The sequence below is a fragment of the Rissa tridactyla genome, chromosome 2 (genome assembly GCF_028500815.1).
Source record: "Rissa tridactyla isolate bRisTri1 chromosome 2, bRisTri1.patW.cur.20221130, whole genome shotgun sequence".
In the NCBI taxonomy this organism is placed as follows: Eukaryota; Metazoa; Chordata; class Aves; order Charadriiformes; family Laridae; genus Rissa; species Rissa tridactyla.
The window spans coordinates 140986863-140992885 of NC_071467.1; the positions used below are offsets into that span (position 1 = coordinate 140986863).

Consider the following 6023-nt stretch of genomic DNA (forward strand, 5'->3'; position numbering starts at 1 on the left):
TACTAATAGGGAAAACCTGCCAGCTAATATCATTTCTCCAATAAGAACAGTCTTATTTATTTTCAATTGTCATTTCTTCCTGGATTTTGCAGGGTACTGTGGAGTAGTTTTTGCATTTAAACACAGAATTAATTAGATCCTATATGAAAAAATCTACTACAGTGAAACGTTGTATTGGAAGGTTTTTTTCAGCTTGAAAGAAACAAATAGTAAGATTTAATGCAGAGTATCTCTTCTACTAGGAATCAATGTTTTTGGGAAGGTGATTTTATTTTAGGAAGGAAAAATATTTTTTATTACAGGGTTATCTGCAATAAGGGAGTCTCTGTGGCGCAATTGGTTAGCGCGTTCGGCTGTTAACCGAAAGGTTGGTGGTTCAAGCCCACCCAGGGACGGATTAGTCCATTCCTTCCTTCTGCCCGTGGCAGAGAGGTTGGAAGTAGGTGACCTTTAAGGTCCCTTTCAACCCAAACCATTGTATGAAACTTTGCAAAACAAATTCTCTGTTAGCCTTGGCTCATTAAAACATTAGTTCACTGAAGTATCATCAACAAATTAACAGACTAAACCACTTCCATGGGTCATTATTTAGTGGCGAAATGGCATAGAAATAGCTTAATTTAAGCAGAATATTACAGAGTGTTCCCTAGGGTTCACGTTGTTTTGTAAAATCTGTTTGTCTATATGGTGCTCTGTTGGGTTGCTGTGAGCTCTAATGGGTCTATGTAATTTTACCATGTTGAAATGTAAACATATATATACGAAATATCAACATGGGCTACTGTGCACCCCAGGCTTAGCAAAGATTTGTCATTTAGGAATTAACAGCTGAGTAGCTGTGCCATTTCCAGAAATTTTGTGTGAAAGCCTGGTGAGTTGGAGTCTGCAGGACAGCTGTTATTGTTTGCTTCTAGCTTCAAATCTCCTCTCTATTAAAGTGTGCATGGCACACTTTAATAATTGCTCTAATGGCAGGCATATGGATCTAATTCTTTGATGTGACGTTTTTGCTTATGCTTTAAAAACACATGTACTGAGAGGCTTAACTGACAGCATATGACTTTCTCTAAAGCTTAAAACCAAAACAAATCCACATACAGTGAAACCAGTGAAGTCTATATCCTTCAGCCCTCTCTCTTATCATTTTATGAGCTAGCCCTTCTCTCACAGGGAAAACTGATAGGGCTCTCTCTCCACTGCGCATCTGCCTGCTTTCATGGTACGTGCAAGAATTTAATCTTTGTGAGGTGTCTTCCTTTCTATAGTGCTGGAGCATGAGGATCTAAATACTAGGAAAGGGGCAAACAAAATGCCGTTTTCAAAGCTGAAAGCAAAAGCTCTAGCACACTATTGGCTTGGGAGCAGGAAGTGGATGATTAGCTGTTAAAGAGGTGACCCAGTAGACAAAAAAAAATGCTGGCGTTGATCTAGATGCAGAAGAGGAGCTAATAAAACCATGAGAAGTCTTTGGTCTTGTCTGTTGGCTTTGACAGAGTGCCTCCACTCTACAAATAAGGCACCAGTCTTAAAAACACCTCCTGGTTTTCAGCAGATGGTTCTATGCCCTCAAGGTGGCAGAAGAGTGCAAAGCAACTTGAAAATGGAAAAGAAATCCCAGTTGTTTTCAACAGCCTAGATCCAGATAACTGGTATAAAATTATTATTTTTCAGAAGATCATGCTATCATAGATTTCAGAGCTTCAGACAGTAAAAGGCTATGAGTTTAACTGAAATATCTATTAAACTTTGTAATCATGTTAAGAAATAGATGAAGGTGTCAATAGTAATCGATGCAATTATGCTTCATGTTGTGTTTGAACAGTGCACTGTCAAGTTTGTGGAAAAGAGGTAAAGGCTTTGTTTAGACAAAGCCCACAGAAAACAGCTAGTTAGTTGTTGCATATGAAATTTCCATTGTATTTATGTAGAATTAACATAGGGAACATGTTTATAGACTTAACTTCTGGAGCAGAAGACAAGGAGAAGATAAGAACATTGTTATCAACCAGGAAAGAAGGCGAGAGGTAAAGTCAGGTAATCCAAAGGTCAGTCCTTGGCCCGTAATTTTATTAACAGTGTTCACACCTGGAACGGATACCCAAGTCTTATCACAAAGAAGTGATCTATGAGATCCTGGTATATAGAAAACAGTAAAGGCTATGGAGATGGTAGTATCATTGTGTACAGGGCCAGAGAAACACGGGCTTAAATATGAGCAAGGTCTTAGAAACAGTATTGTTTACTATTGGGCATGCTTGTCAAAATGCATATTTAATGGTTAACCTGCAGCAGGGGATGGTGGTGGGGGGGGTAGGAATGTAATTCCTGAAGCTCCAGGAGAGACAAAGAGCTCATACTCCCAAAGGAGCTGAGGGCATCCCAGCTCAGGAGGAGAGAGCTGAAATGTTAGTTCCTCTCACTGGGCAAAGAGAGCAGGCACAGGGAATGGAGCCAGCCAAGGACACTCTCATCTGTAGGCACAAGCCACCAGCTTGTCTTGCACAGAGAAGGAATTCTGAACCCTAACTCTTAAGATATTCAACAAATTGGAGACTACTAACTAAAACAAGAGTTTCAAAAGTTACAGGAACTATATGAAATAAAGTATTTGAAGTCTGTACTCCAGAACCTGGAGTACAGGAGGAACTGAAAAAGTTCAAAGGACCTCTTGTATCTTATTTGCAAATAATAGTAGCTGAGAGAGATGATGATGATGCACACTTTAATTCTCCTCTTTGTGTACTGTGAGGCAGGTGCTTTGCATGGGTGTGGTTTGCCCTCTTTGCTCTTCTTCAGAAGAATAAGCAGAGGTCCTTTGGATCTCATTGCAGAGTCTGGGGAAGCAGTCATTTTGGGTATGTGCAGCTTCTGTAGGAACTGAAATTTTAGATGACTGTGGTAAACCAAACACGGTGTAGAGATAGATATGGCAATCAGAGCCATGGATGTCCTTTTGAATTGAGGAATTTGAGTTAGTCTTATTCCCTGTTAAATGCCAAAAGATAAAAATTAAGGAGAAGGTAAAAAAGGCTATCAACCAGAAACAATTGTATACATGAAAGCGTTTTTCATAAATTAAGGAAGGGTCTGTGTGAGTGACTTTTTCTTGACGCTTTTTTAGGCACTGTGTAGAGAATTTACTGGGAATCAGGAGCAGAGACTAACACCTTGAGATGCAAAATACCTTAACCAAAAGGTAGTGGTAAACCCCTTTGGACAAAATTCCCCAGAAAAACCTATAATCATTATGGAGGGAGGATTTCATGACGACAAAACCCTGTCCTTTAGACTAAGTAGAGAAGGTCATTTCAGCAGTTAGGCTATCGCATGATGTTTTCCCAGGCCTGAGAAGCTGGCCTTATGTACTGCCTCAGGGAAGAGTACAAAAAGGGTATGGGTACATTTGCATATGGCGGTGGGGATACACTTAAAAAATAAATCTAAGTGTAGAGCTAGAGCTGGCAGGGTGAGATAGTTTGCCATACTGGTGTTAAGGATGAAAGAAAGTGTGAAAAGAAGAAAGAGACAGGTATTCCTCCAACGGTCATGAACATGGTAGAACAACTTGAACAGAAAACCAAAAGCAAATTCTGTTTTTAATGGGAAATTTCTAATTATCACATCATGTAATTATTTAATTATTGCTATTTAGTAGTATAATATTAGCATTAATCAACATTTTCCTAATTAAATGCAGTTAAATGGTTAATTAATATCATTAATATTTACTATAATTATAACATCTAGTTATTACTACTGCATCATTTAGTTACTCAGACATCTTATTGATCCTGTCAGTTTTTAGATAATATAGATTTTTTTTTTTTCCCTGGAAAGAGCATGAGTAGGCTGGGAAATGCTGCTCTGCTGGATAGTTTGAGTTTTAACAAAATAGTTAAACCTCAAGACACAGGATGAAAGATCCTTTTCTTGCTTTCTGAAGTGAGAACTACCTTCTGTTTGAAAAAAAGATGCATGGTGATAGAAATATGAGGTCTGTGCCATCACCTGCCTTTGCAAACAGTAAGTCAGCACTCGACTCTGCCGTGCTCTGACTCTGTAATATGGAGGAAAGACATTCTGCACTCCTACTGTGGAGTTAATGCCTCCGGAACTTGAGGCAGAGTTTGTTCATATCAAGCACCCAATAAATGCTACAGCTGGTGCGTTCCCATGGTAAGAATCTTGGAATAGTGGCATTTCTGAAATAACCCTGTCGGTTGACTTCTGCTGTGGCAATTTGTGGAGGAAATTTGTGCCCTCCGTCAGTGATGAGAGGGCATCCAAACCCATTCGCATCTCAAACTGGTTTCATAATGTTTTTTCCCCTATTATGAATCATAGAATCATAGAATTGCTGAGGTTGGAAGGGACCTTTAAGATCATTGAGTCCAACCTTTAACCTACCCTGACAAGAGCCACTTCTAAACCATGTCCCTAAGTGCCCCATCTACCCTTTTTTTAAACACCTCCAGGGATGGTGAATCCACCACCTCCCTGGGCAGCCTATTCCAATGTTTAATAACCCTTTCAGTGAAAAAATATTTCCTAATATCCAATCTAAACCTCCCCTGACGTAACTTGAACCCGTTTCCTCTCGTCCTATCACTTGTCACCAGGGAGAAGAGGTCAGCCCCCATCTCTCTATAACCTCCTTTCAGGTAGTTGTAGAGGGTGATAAGGTCTCCCCACAGCCTCCTCTTCTCCAGGCTAAACAACCCCAGCTCCCTCAGTCGTTCTTCATAAGGTTTGTCCTCCTGACCCCTCACCAGCTTTGTAGCCCTTCTCTGGACACGCTCCAACACCTCAATGTCCCTCTTGTAGCGAGGGGCCCAAAACTGAACGCAGTACTCGAGGTGCGGCCTTGTTGCGTGAAACGGGGCCAAGCGGTTTTGGCAGAAGATAACCCCCCTTGCGTTCTAACACTCCTCACCGAGGTGGGAGGCTAGGTGCGGCTAGGTTTACATTCTGAGTGATGCCCAATTCAGCACTATCAGTCCAATCGCGTTTAATATGTGTTAAACTATTACAATTTGGATACACTAATAGTGGACTGCACCTTCAGTCTAGTCGTGCTCCTGAACTAGCACGGCCTCTCTCAAGTTTTGGTCGCGTTCAGTGAGAAAGCGAAACGACTAGCTACTGAAACAGTGCAGTTTATTTAAACAACAGATATACAGGTTCTTAGGATTGCCGGTGATAAATACACTGTCTGCAAAGCACGTGCAAATAAAGATATTGTTAAGTATACAAACGCGCGACAAAATTATAAACGATACAGCCTGGCTATAAATGTAGGGTAGAGATTCTCTAGAGAAATTTCTAAGTCCCCGAGAAAGCGCTCGGTGTAATCGAAGTCTTACCCAAAGGCGTCCCTATGCGGGGGAAGAAAGGCTCAGCCCGTCGACTGATCCCGGAAATCAGCGGTGGAATTCTTCGCGATGGTGTCTTCCCTGACATCCCCTCTCTCTTGGGCTATTTTTATACTATTTTTTTATCTTCAAAGTGGAGTTTGAGTGACTTCAGTCATACGTACTTTTATTATGATTAATGTATTCAAGGAGGAGTGTTCACACCTCGGGGGCGGATAGCCTCCGGGATGGAGGTGTGTTTTGGTACATTGTGGTGAGCAAAGTTCGCACAAAGGACAGCATTTCATCAACATTTGACGAAATGTTGGCTCGGGTAGTGTGTAGGCCGCTTATCAGTTCCGTAGTACCATCTCGTCCACATATCTGCTATTCGTCACAAGGGAAGGCCATGGAACAAGCGTGTTCCGTTCCATCCCTCGTGTAGTTTCGCAAACAACCTTGTACAGGGAATCACAGATGTTGCATTCTTCGTGTGCCAGCTGCGGCTGTATTCTACCTCAGAAGCCTCTTGATTTTATGACTTTCCTTAATGTGTGAACAATGCTGTACTTTTGTATTCTTTGGCCAATTTAGTAATTATTCCACAGGCCTCACCAGTGCCGAGTACAGGGGGATGATCACTTCCCTAGTCCGGCTCACCACACTGTTCCT

General features: G+C 41.3%; 1 non-coding gene across 1 annotated transcript; it reads left to right on the forward strand.

The window, feature by feature from the left end:
- Nucleotides 1-321: 321 nt before the first annotated feature.
- On the forward strand, nucleotides 322-395 carry TRNAN-GUU (transfer RNA asparagine (anticodon GUU)). Its single transcript has one exon. It is a non-coding gene; the product is annotated as a tRNA-Asn (tRNA).
- Nucleotides 396-6023: the final 5628 nt, after the last annotated feature.